Here is a 27,112-nt window from a genome sequence, read left to right on the forward strand (position 1 = left end):
GCCCATGTCGGGCTCCACGCTCAGCACAGAGTTGGCTTGGGATTCTCTCTCCCTCACCCTCCACCCCTCCCCGTGCTTATGCTCTCTCTCTCTCTCTCTCTCTCTCACTCACTCAAATAAATAAATACAAATCTTTTTTAAAAACAACAAAGTAAAAACATTTTGTCAAATTAAATATCTACCATCATTATCATCTTATTAAAAAAGGAAATTTTGGGATCCCTGGGTGGCTCAGTGGTTTAGCGCCTGCCTTTGGCCCAGGGTGTGATCCTGGAGTCCCAGGATCGAGTCCCACGTTGGGCTCCCGGCATGGAGCCTGCTTCTCCCTCTTCCTGTGTCTCTGCCTCTCTCTCTCTGCGTCTATCATGAATAAATAAATAAATAAATCTTTAAAATAAAATAAAATAAAAAAGGAAATTTTAACAGCAAAATAGGAACGTGATCATCTCAGAATAAATATAAACCTTCAGCTGAATTAAATTTAGCTTCATAAAAAGATCCTACTTTGTCCTTAATTTCCTCATTTTGCCACAAGCTAGTGAAAATCCACTACAGATGAGCACCATGCAGGAGATTGCATTCAAGAATAAGTTAGTACAAACCGCCCCCAATGCCTCTAGGCTCCCCCCACCATCCTCCCTCAGCTGCAAGGGGATTGAGTGCTCCCTTCCCAGTGATACCACATACCTAATACACGATGTTATTATAGCACTAATAATACAGCAATTCTTAGGAAAATGTCTCTTTTTTCCTAATGTATTATTTTTTACCTTTGTAGGCTCAAAGTACTGATTTACACAAAATACTCAAGATACATTGATAAATGAAAATAGAAGAGCACTCAAGAAGAAAAGCTCCAAAAAAAAAAAAAAAAAAAAAAGAAGAAGAAGAAGAAAAGCTCCAAAGAAAATTTATGCCTTTTTTGGTACTTTCTTTTTTTGTGTGATTCTAAGACACATTTCTTTCATATTTTGACATCTTTAATATCATTCTGCATTTCCTCCTTAGTGGTGCAGCTTTGGAACAATCCACATGGACAGCTGATGGTGTCTAACAGTCCGGGAAAATGTTAGATCTAACCTTAGGGATATGACCCCTCTGATCACTATCATCCAGCCACAACCTGTCACTGTCACTGTGTCCCATTGATCTTCCCTCCTATTTCCTCTTAAAGCAGCTCCCCACCCTTGTTTGGCTCAGGTCTGGATCAGTTAGGATGCTTTCAGCTGTGACTAATAGAAATCCCATCTCAAAGTGGCTTAAACAAAAAGTAAACAAATGGCCTCATGAGATGGGCAATCTAGAGGCACGGGAATCTAGAGACATGATCCCCTCACCAGCATCATGGTATCTTCAAGGACCCTTTCATTCTCTCTGCCCTGGCTTCACCATCTGGCTGAGCAAGACGTCTGCCAAGTTCCAAACATCACCTACCGATCATTTCGCAAGAGCTACCCTAACAAAATGCCCAGATTGGGAGCTTAAACAATAGAAATGTATTTTGTCGCAGTCCTACTAGCCGGGAGTCCAAGATCAAAGTATCAGCAGGTCTGGTTTCACCCGGGGCCTCTCTCCTTGGCCTGCGGATGGCATCCTCCTCGCCATGGCCCCGTATGGACTTTCCTCTGTGCACACATCCTTAATGTCTCTGTGTGCCCACATTCCCTCTTCTTAGAAGGACACCAGTCACACTGGATTAGCACCCACTCAAATGGCCTCACGCTAACTCAATCTCTTCTTTGCAGACCCTGTCCCCAGATATAGTCACATTCTGACATACAAGGGTTTGGGATCTGACATATGAATTTGGGGGAACACAGTTCAACCCATAACAATCTATATGTCAAATCAATTTCCAGAGGGATGAGGGATCCTCTCTTCCTGTCACTCCTTTTTAGAAGAGGGGAAGCATTTTTCAAAAGCCCTGTATACTTTTCCACCTGTCTCATTGGCGAGAGATGGGTCAAATGCCCACTCTTGGGGCACCTGGCTGCCTCAGTCAGTGGAGCACGTGACTTGATCTCAGGGTCCTGAGTTACAAGCACCAAACTAGATATAAAGCTCACTTAAAAAATGCCCACTCTTGAACCACCCACTAGCCAGGATGGTGGAACTACCCTGATCGCCTCAAATTAATCATCTGCACATGGGATTGATGTTGGTGAGCCCTAGAACAAGGCCCTCTGGTGGCCTCCATTTCTAATCCTCTTCTGTGTCCAGTACTGGCCCACTCCCATCCCTTATCCGTATAGCTGTCAACAAAGATCCTTATTAAACACAAACCACCTCCGAAAACATTTACATCATCTATTGCTGCATAACAAACCACTCTAAGACTTAATGGCTTAAAACAGCATTCATTTCTTTCTTTCTTTCTTTTTTTTTAAGATTTTTATGTATTTGAAAGAGAGAGAGCACAATGGGGGGAGGAAAAGGGGGAGAAGGAAGAGGGACAAGAGACTCCCTACTGAGTGCAGGCTGGATCCCAGGACTCTGAGATCACTACTGAGCCACCAGATGCCCCAAAACAGCAATCATTTCTTTTTGTTCATGATTTCTCTGTTACTGCACACACATACCATCAAGTTTTTTGCCTCAAGTACATTTTGAATTATTTTGACATGAACAGGCCATTGGTGATAAATCTAAGCCCACAAAAAGCAATACTCTATCAAAAGCAATACTTTATTCCATCTTTTACATTCTTACCAACCCTCCCCCACGTCCCAACTATTTCCAACTTGTCACCACACACAGCCCAGCCGTGCCACCATTGTGTAGTGGAAAGGCAAGTTGGCTACCATTGCTACCACTTAACCTTTCCCTCACTCCCTCAGCTCTTCACTGCCAGTGCTATGACATTCCTTGCTGGTTCTCCTGTTACCCCCCTAACTTCTCTCCCTGATTCCCATTTTCTGGTGCATATAGAAGTTCGGTGATCAGAGGACTTGATCTAAAATGCATAAAAGGCCCAAAGTGGGGAAGAGAGATGGTGAATCTGCAATGTGAGCTGAGCTCAGTGGGATGGCTTGTTTCAGGGACATATGAATAATTCCCTTTTCTTCAGTCACTTCTCCATCTTTCTCTCCTCCCTCCATGAGCCTTCCCCTTAGCACCTCAACTTTGCCTCCCTTCCCTTCCTCTTTTGCTTTTCACTTTCTTTATCTGCTGACCCTTCCCTCTGTCACACCCCTTCCTCTCTCTGCCCACAGTTCCTCATATGCAGCCACTCTCTCCCAGGCTGGAGAGTGCACCATGGGACATGGGACAGTTACTTCTCAGTTCTCAGCCTCCACACCTCTCAGAGAATCAATCGGTGCAAAGAGGTGGGCAGAGTGATCACACATCACGTGGTTTCTAATCACTTCTCGCATCTCTTCCCTTCTTTCCTCATCCCCACCTCCCAGAATTTGCTCCTCTCAAGTTATTTTAGCACCTTAATCTTTGCCACAGACTTTTCTTTGCAAAGGACCCAGGCTAAGACAGATAATATCAGAGATGGTTCTGGAAACAGGCTGTCAGGGTGGAGTTTTGGAGTTGAACTGCTCACATGTCCAAGAGGAAGAGTGATTCCATTGCTGCTGGTCGGTAGGATTGCTTTAATACCTGAGATGCCTCAGTTTCCCTTGCATCCAGAATCAGAGGTAGGTGTCCACGTTGTGATGTCATTGCTACAACTGCTATAAGAAATTAGAATTCCGGGCAGCCCCGGTGGTACAGCGGTTTGGCACCGCCTGCAGCCTGGGGCGTGATCCTGAAGACCTGGGATCGAGTCCCACGTCAGGCTCCCTGCATGGAGCCTGCTTCTCCCTCTGCCTGTGTCTCTGCCTCTGTGTGTGTCTCTCATGAATAAATAAATAAAATCTAAAAAAAAAAAAAAAGAAGAAAGAAATTAGAATTCCATTTACAAGCTCTTGACAGGGATGCCTGGGTGGCTTGGGTCAGTTAGATGTCTATCTTCAGCTCAGGTCATGACCTCAGGGTCCTGGAATGGAGCCCCACAATGGGCTTCCCTGCTCATCCGGGACTCTGCTTCTCCCTTTCCATCTGCTCCTTCTCCTGCTCATGCTCTCTCTTTCCCTCTCTCTCAAATAAATAAAATCTTTAAAAATAAAAAATAAAATAAAATAAAAGCTCTTGACAATCCTCAATTCTTTTAGTTAAATAGCAAAACAAATGTGCTTGTCATTATGGTCAAGATCTCTGAGCCGTCAGTGCAATGGCGCTGACTTTTTTCCTAGTTTTCCTCAATCTAACCACCGTGTAATGGCCATTCCATCCTGCACCTTTCCCCTGAGGTATTAGGTGTTCTTCCTCCTTTGTTTCTATCCTATTCACCCTGACAACATTTTTTTTAAGATTTTATTTATTTATGAGAGACACAGATTGAGAGAGGCAGAGACACAGGCAGAGGCTGAAGCAGGCTCCATGCAGGGAATGTGGGACTCGATCTCGGGTCTCCAGAATCACACCCTGGGCTGAAGGCAGGTGCTAAACCATTGAGCCACCCGGGCTGCCCAACATTTTTACTTGCCATTAAACATCAAGGTCTCCTGAATCTTTGGATACTGTCCATGTTTATCTTTGCCAATCCTTAAAAAACACTTGGGTGGCATTACGTTTCCTGGATACTCTACGCTTATGTCCTATGTAGATGGCCTCAGCCTCTAACTCAACACAGGCCTACCAGCAGGACTCAGTCATTTTACTCACCTCTCATATAAAGGGGCCATCAGGTTTCTAAGGAAAAATAACAATTTTGTTTGACATGAGTCTATTACTTGTGCCACGTCTTTTCACAAGACACCGCACACCTCCCAGGAGGAGCCATTCTCAAGGTCCTGGGGACAAGTGCAGCCTCACGGTGATGCACCTTTGAGACCTGGCTGCCTGTTACTAACAATGACACTGGCTAGTCTTCATTGCTGACTTTGTAATACAAGTGAATGGAGCCTGGCTGCTGGCAGTGGAAGAAAAGAATTCTCCCTCCTCAAACAGGGCTTAGCCAGGTCTTCCCTCTTTTATCAGGAGAAAATAGAACTGCCTTAGGTGGGATAACGCTGGGCCATGGAGACAAGCCAAGACCTATGGGACAGCCTCCCTGCCCGCGTGCTGTCGCCACAGCTATGATTCTGGAAGAGAGGGCATTCGCCTCCGTAAGTCTCTGTGTAGTCGGGCTCCTCATTAGCTGGTATCCATCAAAAGACACCTTGACCTCAACACTTGAAATAGGATCAGATCATTCAAAACAGCTCCAGCTCTCTCCTTGCTTAAGATCAAAAACTGAACTTGCTTAAGATCAATACTAAAATTGACTCAAAGACAAAAATAAACAAGTAGTTGAACCAGTTGACTGTGATGTTTTGAACAATGACAAATTCCCAAGATGTTTCAGGGAGACAGAAACTTCTGGATATGAACTTAATTTCATAAGACAAATGGAGACATTTCTTTTCTTGATTACAAATAACAGTTTGCACCCCGAATGAGGACAGGGATTCAGGTCAGAAAATGACATTTTTTTCCAGCTCGTCACCAGCACATTCTCTCAGAGGATCTTTGCTACTTAATCTATGCCTCTGAATGTGCTGAAGACCTCTTGTAGTTCCAAATTGTATGATAACAAAGGTACAGCAGTGGTTATCTCTGGGCAGGAGCTCAGGTATGTGGGGTCAGCCTGTGGGGGTGCTGCTGGGAAAGCTTGTGGGGGCTGCTATGGGGCAGCCACCTCCCACCTTTTTGGGGAGGCTGTCACAACAGGTATCCCAAATTTGTGTTGGCCTCCCAGGTTCCAGGGAGGTCGGACCCTTTTTGCCTTGCTGCCCACCCCTACCTCTTAGGGTTCTGCCACAAGTGACAAAACTGAGTAGCTGGAACACAGCTCGACTCCTCTGCCACAGAGGCTAATGTGCCACCTTGTCGTCCAGCCCCCCTGCCTGTGCTGTCCTGGGGAACTTGGCAGAGGAGATGCTGACACCTTTGCGGACCCTTCTGCTGTCCATGTGAGTAATCAACTATCCAACCTAAACCAAACTGGGGCTCCCCGCATGGAGCCTGCTTCTCCCTCTGCCTGGGTCCCTGCCTCTGTCTCTCTCTCTCTCTGTGTCTCTCATGAATAAATAAATAAAATCTTTAAAGAAAAAAAAAGGGGGGGATCCCTGGGTGGCGCAGCGGTTTAGCTCCTGCCTTTGGCCCAGGGCGCGATCCTGGAGACCCAGGATTGAATCCCACATCGGGCTCCCAGTGCATGGAGCCTGCTTCTCCCTCTGCCTGTGTCTCTGCCTCTCTCTCTCTCACTGTGTGACTATCATAAATAAATAAATAAAAATTAAAAAAAAAAAAAAAGGGCAGCCCGGGGGGCTCAGCGGTTTAGCGCTGCCTTCAGTCCAGGGCCTGACCCTGGGGTCCCAGGATGGAGTCCCGCATCGGGCTCCCTGCATGGAGCCTGCTTCGCCCTCTGCCTGTGTCTCTGCCTCTCTCTCTCTCTCTGTGTGTGTGTGTCTCTCATGAATAAATAAATAAAATCTTTAAAATAAAATAAAATAAAATAAAATAATAAAATAAAATAAAATAAAATAAAATAAAATAAAATAAAATAAAATAAAATAAAATACAACAAAAAGCTAGCTGGAGCACCTGGGGGGCTCAGCTGGTAGAGCAACCGACTCTTGATTTCCGCTCAGGTCCTGATCCCAGGCTCCTCGCTCCGCATGGGGCCTACTTGAGATTCTCTCTTTCTCCCTCTGCCCCTTCCCCTGTTCATACTCTCTTTCTAAAATAAATAAATAAATAAATAAATAAATAAATGAATAAATGAATAAATGAATAAATAAATAAATAAATAAAATCTTTAAAAAAAAAAGGAAGGAAAAGCAGATTTTGCATCTAAAAAAATAATTTTAATTTTTTTAAAAGCTTGTTGTTTCTCTACCAGCCCAGCCGGCTGCTGGACGTGAGGACACTTGGGGCGACGACGGGCGCCCCAGCCCCAGGTCAGCGCCCTCCCTGCGACCCTTCTGCTCCGCCGGCCAAACCTGCCAACGGGTCAGCAGGCCTGTGGGGAGAACTGGGGAGCCCGAGCACCCAGCCCCTCTGGGAATCGTGGGGCCGAGGCCGCGGGAGCAGGAGTGCAGGGGTGGGGGCACCCGTTCCGCCGCCTCACCCGGCCCGGCACAGCCACGCAGCGGCGCAGAGCGAGGCCGCGGGCACCCACATGCCTGAGCCACCCACACCCCGAGGCTTCCCCGTGACGCTCCCCACGGGAGCCGGCTGATCCATTGGGCTGCGGGGCACAGCTTCGGTGCCCTCCGCGCCTGCCCCTCGGGCCCAGGGCTGCAGCACCCAGCCCCCGCCGCCCCTGCTCTCCCTGCACCCTCAGCTGGAGGACGGCACCCAGCTCTCCCCGCCCCTGCTCTCCCCTGCACCCTCAGCTGGAGGATAGCGCCCAGCCAGCCACTCCCCGCCCCTGTTCCCCCCTGCACCCTCAGCTGGAGGACGGCACCCAGCTCTCCCCGCCCCTGCTCTCCCTTGTACCCTCAGCTGGAGGACAGCGCCCAGCCAGCCACTCCCCGCCCGTGCTCTCCCCTGCACCCTCAGCTGGAGGACGGCACCCAGCACCCGCCGCCCGGGCTCTCCCCTGCGCCCTTAGCCGAGAGAACCGCGCAGCGACCCGTCTGCACTGCACCCTCTGGTGACCCCAGGGAGGAACAGCAGGAAGCCGAATCTGGCCCTTGTCCTCAAAGGGAAAAGGAGCTGCGCAAGGTCGCTGGCAGGACTCTCTTTTCTCTTCCTCTCATCCTTTCGGCGATGGTTGTACATTTTTTACAGTGATGCAAAAGCCAAAGCCATGTTTCTACAACCATTTAAATTTTTACTTCAATCAAAATTATATTGGATCAGGGACACCCGGGTGGCCCCAGCGGTTGAGCACCTCCCTTCAGCTCAGGGCCTGACCCCGGGGTCCTGAGATCGAGACCCCCGTGGGGCTCCCTACATGGAGCCTGCGTCTCCCCCTGCCTGTGTCTCTGCCTCTCTGTGTGTGTCTCTCATGAATAAATAAATAAAATCTTTTTAAATAAATTAAATTAATAAATAAATAAATAAATAAATATAAAAAACAAAGTTGTATTGGATCATTATCTGTATGGCTGTCTCTGTATACTCCCTAAATTCACTTATTATTTTCTTGGCAGAAAACTTTAGTCGTAACACCCACCACCAGAGAGTGTTGTCTATGGGCTACACCCAGGAGCACCTCTTCCAGGGATGCCAGGGGAATATCATCCTTTTCTGTGTGGGCCAGGATGCAAAGGTTTGGAAGCACTGACCCAGCAAGATTCAAAAAAGGTTTTTGTTTTTTTTAAAGATTTTATTTATTTATTCACAAGAGACAGAGAGAGAGAGAGAGAGAGGCAGAGACACAGGCAGAGAGAGAAGCAGGCTCCACACAGGGACCCCGATATGGGACTCGATCCTGGGGCTCTGGGATCATGCCCTGGGCCAAAGGCAGACACTCAACCACTGAGCCACCCGGGTGTCCCAAAAAAAAGGGTTTTAAATTAAACCATGAATGAAGTAATTAATGAAATCAAAGTACTTGCTTTGCCTCTTAGTAACTGCAAATTATCAGCCTTTCCAAGCCTTGATATTCCAACTGTAAAAAGAGAACAGGGGGATCCCTGGGTGACTCAGTGGTTTAGCACCGCCTTCAGCCCAGGGCTGATCCTGGAGTCCCGGGATCTAGTCCCGCGTCAGGCTCCTGCATAGAGCCTGCTTCTCCCTCTGCCTGTGTCTCTGCCTCTCTCTCCCTTTGTGTCTCTCATGAATAAATAAATAAAATCTTTTAAAAGAGAGAGAGAGAGAGAGAACAGGGTTCATTTTACAGGATTATGAGAATTAACAAGGAATTACATAAATAAAAGCTATAAAACATTATACAAATTTAATTATTACCACCTTCAACGTGAACAGTTACACTATTGTTTCCCTAACTGACCACTCTTCAGCCTCACCTTTCTGCCATTTACCCTGGTCTCTTCAACAAAGTATTCTTCACATGCCCCAGCCCCAAATCACTCTCCACATTACAAATGTCAGCAGCTCCCCTTCACCTACTCAGTCAAGTCTAAAGTCACGCTACAGGGATCTGGGTCACCAGGCTATCACTCCCTGTTTTCTATGACCCAATGGAATGGAGGAGAGGAGGTGGTGTTGTCCAAGTGCAATCTGTCAGGTACACAGTCACTAAGGGGTGTAAGGTCCTGGGGTCAGGCTATATTAGGTAAAAGTTTAACCAGAGATGCCAGAAGCAATAGCACAAAGGGGCAGGCAGGCCCAAGTCCAAGAAGTAGAAACAGCATCAGAGTTGGATGTAGGCAGGGCACCTGGGGGGCTCAGGCGGTTGGTTACATGGCTGACTTTTGATCTCAGGGTCATTAGTTCATGCCCCACATTGGCCCCCACAATGGGTATGAAGCCTAATTTAAAAAAAAGAATTGGATTTAGGGGCAAGGGAAGGACATAAGCCATGTATCTTAGAAGGATGGGCTCAGTTACACTGTCCTAACAAACAACATCTAAGCCCCGTGGCTTCACACAACAGAGGTTAATTATTTGCTAATGCAAAGTCAGCTGCAGGTCTGGTGTGAGTGACTCAAGGTGATTGTCTTCCATGGGGCGGTCTTGGTTGCGGAAGGGAGGATACATCTGGAGGATGGTGCATGCGGGCCTTTCTTTGCTTCAGGCTGGATGCAAACCTGTCACTTTTGCTCAGATCTCACAGAACACAGCGGCCCACATTGTTTCAAGAGGACTGGCCAATGTGGCTCTGGTGGATAGAATCCACAAATGTCACCCCCTGGGAGCTGGGCTAGATGGGTGATGGGCATTCAGGAGGGCACTTGTTACGATGAGCACTGGGTGTGGTACGTAAGTGATGAATCCCTAAATTCTACTCCTGACACCAGCATTACACTATATGCTAACTAGAATTAAAATAAAAATTTGGAGAAAAAAAAAAGTCACCCAGAACCCTCCCCTCCCTCTACATGGAGGTCACCCCTTCCATCAATAGCACAGCTTACTTCCCCTGTCCCAAAATCTGGACTGGCATTGTGACCCCCTTTGACCAAGAGAATGGAGCAGAAATGACAAAGGTGCAGCCCTTAAGCCAGCACCTTCTGTTTTTGTTCTCCTGGAACCCAGCCTCCGACGTGGAGGGGGCGTGTGGAGGACTAAGGAGATCCCCCGGAGTTCCCAGCTGAAGGCCGGGGCATAAGTCACCTGTCTGACGGCTGGTGATGGGCATTGCTCCGTCAGCACGCAGAATCCAGAGAAACAACCCAAATGTCCGTCTGTTACCAGAGTGGCCCTTCAGCTGGCGAAGCAATAGGAAGTGACTGACAACAGGCCTGGGGAGCCCGTCGGTTGACTCTCGATTTGGGCTCAGGTCATGACCTCAGGGTGGGAGCACCCAGCACAGCGTCCTCTTGAGAACTTAGCTGGGGGGCACCGTCCCTTCCAGTGTCATTTAGGAAGGACGTTGGGTTCGAGGTGGCGCTGAGGAGAAGAACCACTAGGACTTCCGGCGCTTTGAGGACACCTCAGGTGCGAGGCCATCCGGCCGAGGGCCTGTGAGTTCAGGTGCCGGGAGCACTGGCTGCATCTCTGCGGGCTGCACTGGCTGTGAGTTTGCTGCGGCCGAGCCAAGAAAGAAGGCAAATGCAGGTTTCTACAGAAATTATGACTCCATGAAAGATTGTGAGGAGATGAAGAGGCTGGTGTCCCTCGGAGTGCAAAGTGATGTTGGAATGTGAAGAATTTCTTTGGTTGAGTTCCATGGAAGTTTGTCACTGACCTGTGCTCCTGAACAATGAAACCTGAATATTGGGTTATGGAATAGTTTGTCTTGGTTAATAAACAATTAACAAATACTGTGTGCAGAAAAGAAAAGAAGGAAGGAAGGAAGGAAGGAAGGAAGAGAGGGAGGGAGGGAGGGAGGGAGGGAGGGAGGGAGGGAGGGAGGGAGGGAGGGGGCAGCCCTGGTGGCTCAGTGCTTTATTGCTGCCTTCGGCCCAGGGCGTGATCCTGGAGACCCGGACTCGATCCCACGTCGGGCTCCCTGCGTGGAGCCTGCTCTTCCCTCTGCCTGTGTCTCTGCCTCTCTCTCTCTCTCTCTCTCTCTGTCTCTGTCTCTCATGAATAAATAAAATTAAAAAAAAAAAAAAAAAGATCAGTGGCCTCAGCCTGAGGGAGACGGGGTGGGGGTGTATGTGGGTATAGTGATGGTTTTGGGGGTGATAAAAACGCTCTAAAACTGACTATGGCAATGGTTACACGACTCTGTGAATATACCAAAAACCATTAAATTGTACCTTTTAAATGGGTGGGTTGTTAAACCCAATAAAGCTGTTTTTTAAAAAATCAAGATTGGGCTGGCTGGCTGGCTCAGTAGAGTGTGTGACTCTTGATTTCAGGGCTGTAGGTTGGAGCCCCACATTGGGTGTAGAGATTACTTAAAAATATAAAAATAAATTTAAAAGTCAAGGTAATGGGACACCTGGTTGGCAGTCACTGGAGCCTGTAGCTCTTAATCTTGGGGTCATGAGTTCAAGCCCCATGTTGGGGGTAGTGTTCACTTAAAAAAAATAATCAACATAATTGATAGACCCTCAGAACTCTTAACAAAAATCATCCAAAATTTGGAAATAAGGTAAAAGAGGACTGGGTGTCCTCTCAATGTCACACAAAAGCACAGCCCAGGAGGGCTCACCCAAGGATTATCTAATTCTCTAGTTCTAGGCTGACCACTGCTGCAACCATGAGCCACAGTATGTCTACTGAGCATAAGCAAATGTTTAATTTTATGCAATTTTAATTAATTTTAATTTAAAAACTGGTTACTTTTTGAGGTGCCTGGCTGGCTTAGTTGGTAGAGCATATGACTCTTGATCTTAGGGTTATGAGTTCGAGACCCACGTTGGGTGTGGAGGTTAAGAATAATTAAATATTTTCTTAAAAATAAAAACAAAAAAATAAAAATAAAAATAAAAACAAACAAAATTAGGGACATCTGGGTGGCTCAGTGGTTTAGCGCCTGCCGTTGGCCCAGGACATGATCCTGGAGTCCCTGGATCGAGTCCCACATTGGGTTCCCTACGTGGAGCCTGCTTCTCCCTCTGCCCATGTCTGTGTGTGTGTGTGTGTGTGTGTGTGTGAGTCTCTCATGAATAAATAAATAAAATATTTTAAATATATATAAAAATAAATAAATAAAATAAAAACAAAGTTAAAACTGAATAGTTTTCAGTTACTAGGGAAGTCTTAAGTATGTTTTTAACTATGTTTGAAACAACTTCTTCAACTATAAATTTTATGAAATCTTAATGCGGATCAACATTTTCTGGTAAATATTTAGCACACAAATTGAGCTGAGCTGTGAGTGTTAAATACACACTGTATTTTGAAGCATTAGCAAGAAAATAAATTTTTTATATTGACTATGTGTTGAAATGACAATATTTTGGCTACACACACAAATGTATTAATTTCACATGTTTCTTTTTTATTTCCTTTAATAGAGTTAATATAAGATATTAAATATATATGTGGTTTGCATTATGCTTCAGTTGGACAGTGCCCCTGTAACGTCCACACATTGTTTGATTTGCTCTTCACCATTAATTAGGGCCTAAACTCTAAGTCACATGTTAACTTTTGAATTTTCACCCAGTAAAAACACAAATGACTAAAGACTACCCCAAATGTGTATTGTTTGGTTTGTCTATAACTTAGTTGACTTACTCCATCATGCCCTTCTTGACTCTATCGATCTCTCTTCTGCAAATGCTCTTCGGTTTTGTTTTTTTAAACATCCTATGTATTTATATATTTATTTAGAAAGAGCAAGAGCATGTGGGGGGAAGGAGGAGACACAGAGGGAAAGAGAATCTCAAGCAGACTCTAAGCACAGAGCCCACGTCAGGGCTTGATGCCCGACCCTGAGATCATGACCTGAGCCCAAATCAAGAGTTGGACACCTCACTGACTGAGCCCCCCGGGGCGCCCCTCTGCAAATGCTTTTTTTTTTAATTTATTATTATTATTATTTATCTATGATAGTCATACAGAGAGAGAGAGAGAGAGAGAGAGAGGCAGAGACATAGGCAGAGGGAGAAGCAGGCTCCATGCACCGGGAGCCTGACGTGGGACTTGATCCCGGGTCTCCAGGATCACGCCCTGGGCCAAAGGCAGGTGCGCCAAACCGCTGCGCCACCCAGGGATCCCTGCAAATGCTTTTTGAACCAGCCCCACTACTACAGGCCAGTTTCCTCACTGAGTTGAATAAACCTCTGACGCATGTTTACTTTACAGTTGTATGAGTCATGTCTTAAGTTTTCAAAATTATATTTTGACCGAGCCCACTAGCACAGTCCGACATTATCAGAACACTTCTTTAAAAATTATAACAGGGACGCCTGGGTGGCTCAGCAGTTGAGATTCTGCCTTTGGCTTAGGGTGTAATCCCAGGATCCAGGATCCAGGATCCAGGATCCATTCCCACATTGGGCTCCTTGCGGGGAGCCTACTTCTGCCTGTGTCTGCCTCTCTGTGTCTCTCATGAATAAATAAATAAAATCTTTTAAAAACATAAAATAGGCATCCCTGGGTGGCGCAGCGGTTTAGCGCCTGCCTTTGGCCCAGGGCGCAATCCTGGAGACCCGGGATCGAATCCCACGTCGGGCTCCCGGTGCATGGAGCCTGCTTCTCCCTCTGCCTATGTCTCTGCCTCTCTCTCTCTCTCTCTGTGACTATCATAAATAAATAAAAATTAAAAAAAATAAAAACATAAAATAAAATTATAATACTTCAAATAAAATGTCTAAAAGAAAAAGCAATTCACAACTTTGCTACCCTAAGAAAGTTTTGTATTCATTCTTAGCATCTCTCAATTTTTGACTATAACCTTTTTCACACAGATATAATTATAAAGGGGATCCTATTTTGCATTCTCAAAAGGTATATGTGTAAAAATCATAAACATTATTCGTATTTTTACATGTTCTTCATAATTATCATTTTTAATAGCTGCATAATATTTCATTGGCTTTTGTGTTCTAACTTAACAACTTACTGATTGTTGAGAATTTGGTTGCTTTCCAATTTTTTATTCTTACAAAGCATGCTACAATGAACATCTTTCACATATACAGGTATATGAGCTTTTGCTTCTGTTTAATTATTTCCTTAGGGCAGATTCCCATGAGAGGGATTACTGAACTTCAAGGTGTGAACAATTTTATGGCCATTGAAAGGTGCTGCTGTAGGAATGCATTCAAAAAGGTTGTGACCATGGACATGACCACCACCAGTTCATTAACATGCCCGTTGCCCAAAGTGTCCGTGCCCTGCTGTTAAGAGTGTAATTTTGTTTGTGTTTTGCTATAAACTAATAGATGCAAGATAGACTCTCAGTTTACAGGCTGCTTATCATTTCCTGTTTTCTATTTGAAGAAAAACAGGTGTTTCGGGGCACCTAACACAAGCATGATCCCTCAAGGGGAGCTCCCACGCTGGAACTGCGGGACCGACCTAGTGGAAACGCAAGCTGCAGACTTCCACCACAAACAGCCTTTGCTGTAGAGAAACGGCTGAGCCCGAGCAGGGTCTGACTCCAAAACACAGGAGTGGAGCGAGACACCGGCGTGTGGGTGAGATCAGACTGAGTTATGAGTCAGGGATGAATGGAAACATGGCATACAGCCAGAGGACTTTTCCTGTAGAAGTGAAGAAGGTGTTCCACGGGCACCATCCTTAAACACAGGCGCACTAGTTTGCTAGAGCTGCCCTAACAAAATACCACAGACGCTGGAGCTTGAGCAGAACCTTATTTTCTCACAGTGCCAGGGGCGGAAGTCCAAGATCATAAGGTGTGGGCAAGTTTGATTTCTACCCACGCCTCCCTCCAGGGCTTGCAAAGGGCCCCATCTAGCCCTTAGGTCGGCCTTGGCTCTGCATCTAGGTCCTGATCTCCCCTCCTTTTAAGAACCCGAGTCACACTGGGTTAGGGTCCACCCTAATGACTTATTTATCTTAGTTTACCTCTTTACAGGACCCATCTTCCACAGGTCTGGGGGTTAGAACTTCAATTTATGGATTGGATGAGCCTGGGGGGGCAGGGGGAGGGGGCGACACACCCACAATGTAATCCCACAATATTCAGCAATAATATTTGCTGCAAGTCTGTAGACATAAAAAGCTTAAAAGTAGGGGACGCCTGGGTGGCTCAGCAGTTGAGCATCTGCTTTCAGCCCAGGGTGTGATCCTGGAGTTCCGGGATTGAGTCCCGCATCGGGCTCCCTGCGTGGAGCCTGCTTCTCCCTCTGCCTGCGTCTCTGCCTCTCTCTCTCTGTGTCTCTCTCACGAATAAATAAATAAAATATTAAAAAAAAAAAAAAAAGAAAGAAAGAAAGCTTAAAAGTTGGTAAGGTTAAGGCTCCTGGAGGGATCATGTTTAGAAAAATCACAATCATTAGAAAGAAAAATCCCTCTTTACAATTGTGCTGCAAGGAACATGCAAAGAGGATGAAGCCTTAATCTCAGCAACTCTTCCCCGCACCTGCCCGCACCTGCCCGCACCTGCCCGCACCGCCCTCCCGCCTGCAGAAGGCCCTGCGCCCCGAGCTCCCGGCTGCTTCCCGGCGCCGCCGGTGGATCCAGGGAGCTGCTGGGCTCCCCGAGCGCCCTTTCCGCAGCGCCCAGCGCCCAGCGCCCAGGTGCCCCTCCCGGCGCAGGTGCCGCGAGCGCGGGACCCGATGCGCCCCGGGGCCCAGCGCCAGGCAGCCGAACGGCCCGGGCGCTCCCCACGCCCTCCCTCCGGAGCCCCCCCCCCCCACCACCACCGAGGACGGGAGACCCCGAGCGCCGCTAGATGTCACCTTTGCCTCATCACAGGTGCGCGGGGCGGGGCGCGGCCAGCACCCGCCCCCCAGTTTCATCCGTCCCCGGGGCCTCCGGGACGCGCGGGTTCCCGGGAACAGGTTTGGGGCGAGGCGTCCAGCGCGGGAGTTGGGGACCCCCGCGCACCCCGCCGTGTGGCTCTCGCCGTCGGAGCTGCACTGGGGGGGCTCAGGCTTGCGTCCCCCCAGGGCCCAAAGATGCGCACCCCGGGTCCAGCCGAGGGGCAAGGCGGCAGGGTCTGCAGCCCCCTAGGTTGCCCTGATTCTGGCCTTTCATTCCTGAACTACGTGCCCCGGTGGGACTCCTGACCCCCGGGTGGTGAGTTCGAGCCCCAGGGTAGGTGTGGAAGTTACTTAAATTTCAAAAAAAAAAAAAACTTTAAAAATGTTTTACAAATAATTAAATTTACTTTCCCTATTCTTTTTAAAATATTTTTATTTATTTATGCATGAGAGACACAGAGAGAGAGAGAGAGAGAGAGAGAGAGAGGCAGAGGGAGAAGCAGGCTCAACGCAGGGAGCCCGACGTGGGACTCGATCCTGGGACCCCGGGGTCACACCCTGGGCCGCTCCCAGGGTCACACCCTGGGCCAAGCGGCGCTAGACGGCTGAGCCCCCCCCCCCCCCCCCCCCGGGGCTGCCCCATACCTTCTCTATTCTCATTTGAGCCGGTTATAATGCCTGCTTGATTCTCCCCTATGAGCAAAATAAAGTCTTTGACCTTTATATTTGAAGGAGATTCATGATTTTACCTTTTCTCCAAAAAGTATCTTTCAACAATGGTAAAAGGCAGGTTCACTGTAATGTTTAAAGTTTAAGCTCCAAGGCCCTCTACCTACTGCTGTATTTTTCTTAAAGAACGCCCCCCCCAACTTGTGTAAACTTCAGGCCCACCAAACCTATATCCACCCCTACTGCTGACAGCCAGCTCCCTCAGAACATATTAGGTAGTTGAAAGATTTTTATATTTTTTAATTATCATTTTTTAAACTAATCTCTACACACTCAACGTGGGGCTCAAACCAAGAGTTGCACGCTCCCTAGACTGAGCCAGCCAAGTGCCCTGAAAGAGGCTTTTTACTTTTCTAAGATTTATTTATTTATTTATTTATTTATTTATTTATTTATTTATTTATTTGAGAGAGGGACAGAGGGCAGGCAGAGAGAGAAAGAATCTCAAACAGACTCCCCGATGAGTCCGGAGCTGGTCACAGGGCTCAACCCCAGGACTCTGAGATCATGACCTGAGCTAAAAATCAAGAGCCGGCGGTTTAATCGACTGAGTCACCCAGGCACCCTGAAAAGATTTTTTAAGGTAAAATCATGACTCCCATAGAAATATAAAATGGACATGTTAACAACTAGTCATTAATTAGTCTTATAGAGCAAAAATGTAATTTATGGAAGTCACCCCTTTTCTTTTCTTTTTTTTTCAGTCACCCCTTTTCTACAGAGAAACCAATCAGATGGGTACCAGACAGGAATCACTTGCATTTCTATGAACATGGATCATCTGCTTCATCATCAGACTTCTGGGTTAACTACTTTCTCTACAGAGTCGCAAAACACTGAAAGACAATGAAGAATACAACCCTCTACAGAATCCAAAAACTCCGGGACACCTAGGTGGCTCAGCGGTTGAGCATCCACCTTTGGCCCAGGGTGTGATCCTGGGATGTGGGATCAAGTCCCACATTAGGCTACGGGAGCCTGCTTCTCCCTCTATGTCTCTGTCTCTGTGTGTGTGTGTGTGTGTGTGTGTATGTGTCTGTCTCTCTCTCTCTCTCTCATGAATAAATAAATAAAATCTTAAAAAAAAAAAAAAAGAATCCATAAACTCCAAGGGAGGTCCTCTAGTCTAGACAAATCCTGGTATTCCACTGGGAGGGATGCTCAGTATTCACCATTTCAAAACCCTTCACAATTTTTTCCTTAACTGACAGCAAGAATTTGGGTAGCAAAACTCACAAGCTGTTTGTTGTTATGTCCTAAGTGTATTGCTTCCTACCGAGCCTCCCTCCAAGCGCTGTTCTTCGCACCGGTGGCTGGCAACTTGTGGAACTCCTTCCCAAGGCCCCCAAAGCAGTGCTTGCTTTTGGCTGGTGGCTAATGCAAGTTATGAAGGGGGCCATGAGTCCTGTCACTGTCCACCCACCACGTGCTTGTTCTGGGGCCTCGACACAGCACTACCCACAGTGCCAGGTGACAAAGACTCTCTCCTTGACCAGACTCTACTGTGAGACACAACCAACCCATGGATTACTTTCTAGTGAAATAAAAGATGAAGGAGCAGGACTAGCTGAGGACAGAGCACAGCTGATATCCCACAAACCACCCCACCCAGGGTGAGATATGTGTGACACTACAGGAAGCTTCCAGCTGTCTCAATGTTAAGGCTTTGCTAAAAAGAAAAACAATCTTTAACTTGACAATGGCAAGGCCTCCAGTATCTTGTAGCATATGAAAATGCTTTTGCAATCTCCCTTTTTGCTTGCTGGGTATATAATGAGCCACTCCTCACAGGCCCGGGGCAACCACTCTTCCTGCCCACAGGTCCTGTCTCTAATAAGACGTTTCATGAATTCTTTCTTGGTCGTCGGCTCCAGACCTCACCTATATTCCAAAACTTCATCACAAGGGGCATCGAATTCATTACTAAATTGTGTTTATTTTTGCCATTTGACACTCCTTACTTTCTAGTTTTCTGCTTCTAGAGACTTCTCCTTTTAATCAATCACTGAGCGATTTTTAGGTTTGACTCTTCACCCAGCACATTCAACAGTCCCTAGAAATACCTCCTTCCAAAATGTGCAGGCTTGACTTGAGCCCTTTGTCATGCTATCTATGTTCGATTTGTCTCTTTAGTACTGTTTCAAGAACTATCCTAGCTCAAGCTTGGTCAACGCCCAGCTCCTTTGCGCCATTATGGGAGTCTCTTGGCAAGCACTCCCATGTAATTCCCATTTATTTCTCACGGATTTATTTTTTTATGAGCAAAACATTAACATGGTTCTGTTAAAAAGAAAACCAGAGGCCCCATATGGTGTCATTTACCTTAAGGTCCCAAGTCAGTAGACCAAGACTTACTGCCTACCCTGACTGTAATTTCAACCCCCCAGAAATCTAACCTTTAACCAGTTAACAAGGAATTTCCTGGTCAGCGTTAGAAATTTTAGTGATAGACCTCACCATTCCTCTTAGGAGGACGACCTTGTCTAAAATAGATTCTTTGTTAATAATTTCCTTTTCCCCATTCCTTCCCCAACTTTTAAAAACCTTTCCCTTTCTGTAGCCTTTTGGAGCTCTCCTCTACTTACTAGATGGGAGGCTTCCTGATTCATGAATTGATTTTTTTTTAAGATTTTATTTATTGGGGATCCCTGGGTGGCTCAGCAGTTTGGCGCCTGCCTTTGGCCCAGGGCACAATCCTGGAGTCCCGGGATCGAGTCCCACGTCGGGCTCCTGGCATGGAGCCTGCTTCTCCCTCTGTCTGTGTCTCTGCCCTCTCTCTCTCTCTATCATAAATAAATAAATCTTAAAAAAAAAAAAAAATATTTTATTTATTTATTCATGAGAGACACAGAGAGAAAGAGAGGCAGAGACACAGGGAGAGGGAGAAGCAGGCTCCACGCAGGGAGCCTGACGTGGGACTTGATCCCGAGACTTCAGGATCACGCCCTGGGCCAAAGGCAGGCACCAAACCGCTGAGCCACCCAGGGACCCCCCATGAATTGATTAATAAAGCCCATTAGTTCTTTAAAATTTACTCAGTTGAGGGTCACTTAGGTGGCTCACTCAGTTGATCATCCAACTCTTGATTTGAGCTCAGGGCTTGATCTCCAGGTCAGAGGCTCCATGCTGGGCAAAAAAATTAATTTTTTAAATTTACTGTTATATTTTTGTTATTTAACAGTTCCAAAAGTCAAAACTAGACAAAACAGGACACTCAAGAGAAGTGCCACTCCATATCTTCTCTCTTTCACTCTAATCTTAACATCTCATTTTGAGATAACCATTCTTTTTTTTTTAATTTTTATTTATTTATGATAGTCACAGAGAGAGAGAGAGAGAGGCAGAGACATAGGCAGAAGGAGAAGCAGGCTCCATGCACCGGGAGCCCGACGTGGGATTCGATCCCGGGTCTCCAGGATCGCGCCCTGGGCCAAAGGCAGGCGCCAAACCGCTGCGCCACCCAGGGATCCCGAGATAACCATTCTCATAAATTTGATCTTCCTTCCTGTATGTTTCTGCAAAAATAATATAATAGGCGTTCTTATTGAATCTCCTTTTCTTCCCAACAAGGTAGCCTTGCTTTTTTTCATGTAGCAAATATATCCTGAAAAATACTTCAAATCAGTTAATACAAATTGTAGGGGAGGAAAATTTTTTACTTTTTCTCTTCTAGGTTCTTTGGCTGCTCTAAAAATTAAATTGAGGGGCACCTGATGCCTCAGTGGTTGAGCGTCTGCCTTTGGCTTGGGTCGTGATCCAGAGGTCCCGGATCAAGTCCCGCATCCGGCTCCCTGCAGGGAGCCTGCTTCTCCCTCTGCCTATCTCTGCCTCTCTGTGTGTCTCTCATGAATAAATAAATAAAATGTTTTTTTAATCTTAAAAATTAATTAAATTAAAATTAAATTGACATAAGACCAATTAACAGGAAAAAAATCAAACAAATTTAATGACATGTATACCTCTTGTACATAAAGGAACAACCATTTCCCTGAAATGGCTGAAGCCAGGGCCTTAAAGACAAAAGGTGTTGGGAGTGAGGACTCAGAGATGGGAGGTCGCCTGTGGGAGCAGAATAATTCAGAGCAAGGTTGTTATGCAGATTTACCCCAACACCTTCTCCATTGAGAAGCTCACCCCCCTCTTCCGGGTACAGTGAGGAAGACACCCTTACAAATGGAGATTTCCCTTAAAAATGCAAATATCTCTTACAAAAGGGTCACTTTTCAGTTTTCACAGCTTCTCCTCCGCCTGCAATTTCTTCCCCCCCCCCCCCCCCGCCCCCTGCAATTTCTTAATAATAACCACTTTCAAATAATCAGTACGCCAGAGGCCTGTTTTAGGGTGGTGTAGGTTGCTCCCTTCTAAAAATCTTCATTATTTTTTTACAACTGCATAGTATTTCATTGTGTGACTATATCATAGTTTATTAAACCAAATGCTTATATAGTTGAACTTTTGGAGGTAGTTTCCAATATGTTGCAATTACAGATAATGCTGCAATCAAATAACGTTGTGTACATGCATTTTTGTGTTGTTAGAGCTCACGCTTCAGGATCAATACCTAGACGTGGGGTTGCCAGGTCAACTGTTAAATGCTTGTCATTTTGTTAAGATATTGTAAAATTGCTCTCCACCAGCGTTATACCGTTTTGTATTCCCACCCACAATATCAGAGTACTTGTTCCCCCACAGCCTTGCCGATCAAGCATATTATCAAGTGAAGGGAAGCAGAAAGTCACCCAAAATATGCCTCTTTGGCAAGAGGATTATCTTGAGCTGGATGTTTTAGGGAAACAGTGTCTGCAGGAAAAGCTCTGAACGCCGGGTACAAGTGACCCTTTGTAAGAGAAATTAGCATTTGTAAGGGAAATGTCCTTTTGTAAGGGTGTCACCCTCACTGTACTCAGAAGAGGAGGTGACCTAATCTCTAGCAACCTTTATGATGGAGAAGGGAAAGCTTAAATCCGCATAACCTCCTCACCCTGGTTAACGGTGCTTTACCGGAAAACCTCCCTGAACTGACTTTCCTCCACCCCCAACATCTTTCTCCTTAGCTAGCGGCTGTATTTAAGATGATGGCTCAGACCTTTTGGGGAAATTACTCGGTTCTCCTGGGGTTCTCGTGCATACAGGAGGTAGACGTGTTATCAGACTTTTCTCCTGTTAATCTGTCTTCTAAAAATAATAATAATAATCTGTCTTCTAGTAAGAGGGGGGAGGGTCTCTGCCAAGAACCGAGAAGGGTAAAGGAAAATTCTTTTTCCTCCCCTACACAAACATTTTGAACTTTTGTCACTCTGATGGGTGAGATGAACTAGATTTAATCCCTCCTGCTTAGCTATCTCCGGCAAAGCCCACCTGTAATCTAGCTTCACCTTTGGAAGCGCCTTGCTGGAAGGGTCTAGCTCCACCTGCTGTTAGCCTCTAGTTGCAGGAAAAGCACCCTTTCGCCACAGGTATCTGCCCTGGCACTTACTTTTCCTTACCTATTAAATTTCCAGCCCTTTCCTCCTTAATGAGCCTGCATCTTAAACTCTTCCCTTCGGGCTGCAGCACGTCTCACGCTCCACAAACTTTTTGAGTTGAGTACTAAACCCATCCACACCTGATGAAGGAGCAGAAGGCCAACAGAGGACAAAGCACAGGACAACACCCTGCAACTTACCCCACCAATCCCCAGGTGGGATACGTGTGGCCTTCCTCGGCACTCCTGACTTCCCTAAAGACAAAGGAAGGAAAAAAACAAACGGATAATTTAAAAAGATTACAGTCCAGCAAGTTGGGAGGCTCCCTCAGTTTACAAAATGTCTTAGTGATTTACAAGAAAAAAGCATTCTTATCAATAACCTGACTTCCAGAAGGAAACTCTCAACTGTCTTAATGCTTTCCTAGCAGGAAAAACAACCTTAATATGACAATGGCAAGGACTCCAGTATCTTGTAGGCCCTCTTTAGCATACAACAGTTCTTTTGAAAACCTCCCTTTTTCCTTACCCCCAACTCCCAAGTATGTCATCAGTCACCCCTGACAACCCCAGGGCAGCAGCTCTTTCTACCTACGGGTCCTGTCCCTGGGCTTTCATAAAACCAGAACCATGTTTGCATCAAGAATTCTTTCCTGGGGGATCCCTGGGTGGCTCAGCGGTTTAGTGCCTGCCTTCGGCCCAGGGCGTGGTCCTGGAGTCCCAGGATCAAGTCTCACATCAGGCTCCCTGCGTGGAGCCTGCTTCTCCCTCTGCCTGTGTCTCTGCCTCTCTCTCTGTGTGTCTCTCATGAATACATAAATAAAATAAAATCTTTCTTTAAAAAAAAATTCTTTCTTGGCGGCAGCCCAGTGGCTCAGCGGTTTAGCACCGCCCTCGGCCCGGGGTGTGCTCCTGAAGACCCGGGATCGAGTCCCACGTCGGGGTCCCTGCATGGAGCCTGCTTCTCCCTCTGCCTGTGTCTCTGCCTCTCTTCTGTGTGTGTCTCTCATGAATAAATAAATAAAATCTTAAAAAAAAAAAAAAAAAGAATTCTTTCTTGGGACACCTGGGTGGCTCAGTGGTTGAGCGTCTACCTTTGGTTCAGGGCGTGATCCCAGGGTCCTGGGATGCAATCCCACATCAGGCTCTCACCTGCATCTCCCTCTGCCTGTGTCTCTGCTGAGTTAGGGACAAATGGGGCTAGGCAGGGCTAGGTAGGGGGCCATGGAAGCAGGCTCACTAAAATCCAAAAAAATACTGAGATGTAAGGAAATGAGAGATAAAGGATCAGGTCAGACCACCCTGCCCTGGGTGTGGGTGGGGAGGGTGTCTTTTTAACTCATCTGGGACCAACAAAGGATAACCAGACCCCAAAGAAGAAGTAAGGCATTAAAGCTGTTATCACTAGTACTTACTCAATGGTGATGTCAGTAAATAACGTTAAAAGGATTTAGGTTCCCGGATTAGGCTTCCAATAAAAGACCAACCCTACATGCCCTCAGGGGCAACCCTGCTGGGACCCCTCTCACTTCTGAGAGGTCTCTCTGTATCTTTACCTAGAGACTCCTTTACCTTTGCTCACTCTCCTGTGTCCGTGAGATTCATTCTTTTTTTTTTTTTTTGAGATTCATTCTTTAACTCCGTGAGACAAGAGCCCAGCTCTCCCATATCACTGCCTCTCTGTCTGTGTCTCTCATGAAGAAATAAAAAGAATTCTTTCTTGGTTGTTGGCTCCAGACCTCACCTCACCACACCTCACTTAGATTCAAGAACTGTATCACAGCCACACCGTTTACCATCTACATTAGGTGGCTTGTCTACAAGGAAGGTCTGCATTATCCGACTTTACTATTGCAGAAAACTCTGCCCAGAAGATGAAGTTGCAAGTACCTAGACATCCAACTAAGCCTCGTTAGAGTAAAATGGCTCATCAGACAAGGAGTAGTTAGGAAACCCTGTTACCTGCTTTTCCTAAATCATCATCCTACAAAGGCCTCCACAAAATCACTTAGTTTAAGCCGTAGACTCCTTTGCCCGCCCCCACTCAGGCTCTACTTTCTCAATGTCGGTCTCCCCCTAACTACAGCAGACAATCCACTAGGCTTCGCCTTGCTGACAGGTGATTTTGGTAGTATTGGCAGGGAGCCAGCATTCAATTTAAGACAGCAAGCAACGAAAAATAAGGTGAAATTAAATTAATTTTTTAAAAATCGGGGATGCCTGGGTGGCTCAGCGGTTGAGCATCTGCCTTCGGCCCAGGGTGTGATCCTCTTGACTTCAACTCATGATCTCTGGGTCCTGAGATGGAGCTTGGGATTCTCTTTCCCTCTGCTCCTTTGTGCATGCTCATGCTCTCTCTTGCTCTCTCACAAATATATAAATGCCTAAGTAATCAAAAATCATTTCAAAAAAATAATAAAATAAAATAACTTAATTAGAAAACAATTAGGTTAGCTGCTTTCTTTTAACTTCACCTATGAGTACCAACTGTTGGCCTCTCACACGTTTTTGTGCAGCCTCGGGTCTAAGAATAGTTTTACATATCTAAATGATTGAAAAAAAATCAAAAGGTCATTATTTCATGAATATGGAAATTGTGAAATTCACATTTCAGTGTCCATAAATGAAGTTTTAATGGAACATGGCCATGTTCATTCACGGTCTACGGATGTTTTCTTGCTATGCCTGTAAAGTTGTTTAGAGACTGTATGTCTAAAAGTATAAAAAAATCACTTCGAAGGCATTTTTGAACTTGCCGGGTAGACACTCACCCCGAGTTGGAAAAATTCATGGCCAAGAAGTTATTTTTGAAATTAAATGATAGCAGCTATGTCTAAGGAATATTGTGATTTGACCTCTTTATGAATCTTGTGATGGACAAGCGCAAGTGGTGGCCAGCGGGCGACAGAGTAACACTGGCCTGGCGATAATAGTAGGAAAAGGTATCATCCTGGTGGAAGCCTTTGAGAGAGTATGAACAACAAAACCAGAATATAAAGCAGAGAAATCGGGATCCCTGGGTGGCGCAGCGGTTTGGCGCCTGCCTTTGGCCCAGGGCGCGATCCTGAAGACCCGGGATCGAATCCCACGTCGGGCTCCCCGTGCACGGAGCCTGCTTCTCCCTCTGCCTGTGTCTCTGCCTCTCTCTCTCTCTCTCTGTGTGTGACTATCATAAATAAAAAAATCTTAAAAAAAATTTAAAGCAGAGAAATCCCTGGTTCCATGTCTTCTCTCCACAGTGCATCTTATAAATAAAAAATAATATAAAAATTAGGTCACGTACATCTTATTGAACCTTTTTATTAAAAAAAAACTTTTGTAATAGAAATAATTTCTATTTTTAGAAAAAATAGAAATAATTTAATTATTTTAAAATAATTTAAATATTTAAAATAATTTTAGAAATAATTTTCTATTTTCTTTTTATTAAATAAACTTTTGTAATAGAAATAAAAAATTTATTCCCTGGTTATTTACTGTAAGTTTGCCAACCCCTGGCCTAAGATGTCCAGTTTGAAAGCAATCATGGACAGCTTGCTCTTTTTTTTTTTCTCATGGACAGGTCTTATGTGAGGTGACATAAAGCACTTTCCAGATCTTGCCTCATTTGTTTTTTTTGGTTTTGGGGTTGTTTTTTGCCTCATTGCTTTTAAACACTTCATAGGGCAGGTATTCTCACCATTTGTTAGGTGACAAGACACTGACAGAAAACTTTGCCAAAGTCAAAGGCTGGAGTCAAACAAGGTCTGTGCCTCCAAAGCCGGCCGTCTTTCTAGTACACAACACCCTCCCGAGAGCTCTGAAGGGCACTTTCTGAATTGTGTCCTCTTTGGACATCCATCCATTGGTCCTAATTTTCTTCCTTGAGGCCATTCATACAGAAACCCATAAATATCTGCAGGCTATAATTTTGTCTTCCTGGAGACTTTGACTCTGAACTTGGCATTGACCCTTTTAGTTAAGTCTCTTTACCATCCATACGGCTTCTATGAACAGGTTCCAGTTGGTCTGTAGTCCAAGACCTTACAGTGTGGCACCTAAACAACCTGATACGGGGGGTCTAATGCCACCAGCAGACCACCTCTTGAGTTTTAGATGTTCTACATCTTTCTCATCTTTATAATGATCCGTTGACTTTTTGGACCTAAAGGCAGTCTTACTAACTATTGAATTTTGGTCTATGAGATGGAGTGTATCATTCCTACTAAGATTTGTTTTAATTCCAGTGTAGTTAACATGCAGTGTTATATTAGTTTCAGGTGCACAATACAGTGATTCGGCAATTCCCTTTTTTTTTTTTTACTTATTTATTCATGAGACCCAGGCAGAGGGAGAAGCAGGCTCTCTGCGCGGAGCCTGATGTGGGACTCGATCCCAGGATCCCAGGATCCCGCCCTGGGCCAAAGGCAGGCGCTCAGCTGCTGAGCAAACCCCCCACCACCACCGTGTCCCAGGGTAAATGAACTTTTCTTGGGGGGTGGGGGGTAAGTGAACTCTTGATCCCTTTCACTTACCTCACCCATACTGCCCACGCCTCTCCCCTCTGGTAACCATGTTTGTTCTATTGAGGTATTTGAATTCTCAGTCTGCCAGCTGAGGGCACTGCCCTCCTCATTGCCATCCACAAATATGATACGTATGTCTTCTGGTTTTCACCTGTGTCACTGGCAAAAAATGCAGTGGCTTTATCCTTCATTCCAGAAGGTGGCACTCATAGGCCACTCTGTCCTGTAGATCCTGTTGGGATGGGAGGCCCACTCAAGTGACAGTCTCAGTTAAGAAGGTGGGGAAACCCAGGTGGACATCATTACTTTCAAAGCCCTCCCTCCAAACACCCACACAGACACCTTTAAAGAGAAAGTGAACTTGTTTGCAGCTCCTCCTCTTTTTGGCTGCTCTTGCATTCAGGAACCTTCTCTCCCCAGCTCTCTTGAATCCCAGACCGTCCACTTGCCTACTA

General features: G+C 45.9%; 1 long non-coding RNA gene across 1 annotated transcript; it reads right to left on the reverse strand.

The window, feature by feature from the left end:
- Positions 1-19,504: 19,504 nt before the first annotated feature.
- LOC140626911 (uncharacterized) lies at positions 19,505-25,197 on the reverse strand. The gene is made up of 2 exons (XR_012025884.1): positions 22,354-25,197; positions 19,505-19,814 (listed from the first exon to the last, which is right to left on the reverse strand). It is a non-coding gene; the product is annotated as an uncharacterized lncRNA (long non-coding RNA).
- Positions 25,198-27,112: the final 1,915 nt, after the last annotated feature.

This window comes from Canis lupus, chromosome 38 (genome assembly GCF_048164855.1).
Source record: "Canis lupus baileyi chromosome 38, mCanLup2.hap1, whole genome shotgun sequence".
Classification (NCBI taxonomy): Eukaryota; Metazoa; Chordata; class Mammalia; order Carnivora; family Canidae; genus Canis; species Canis lupus.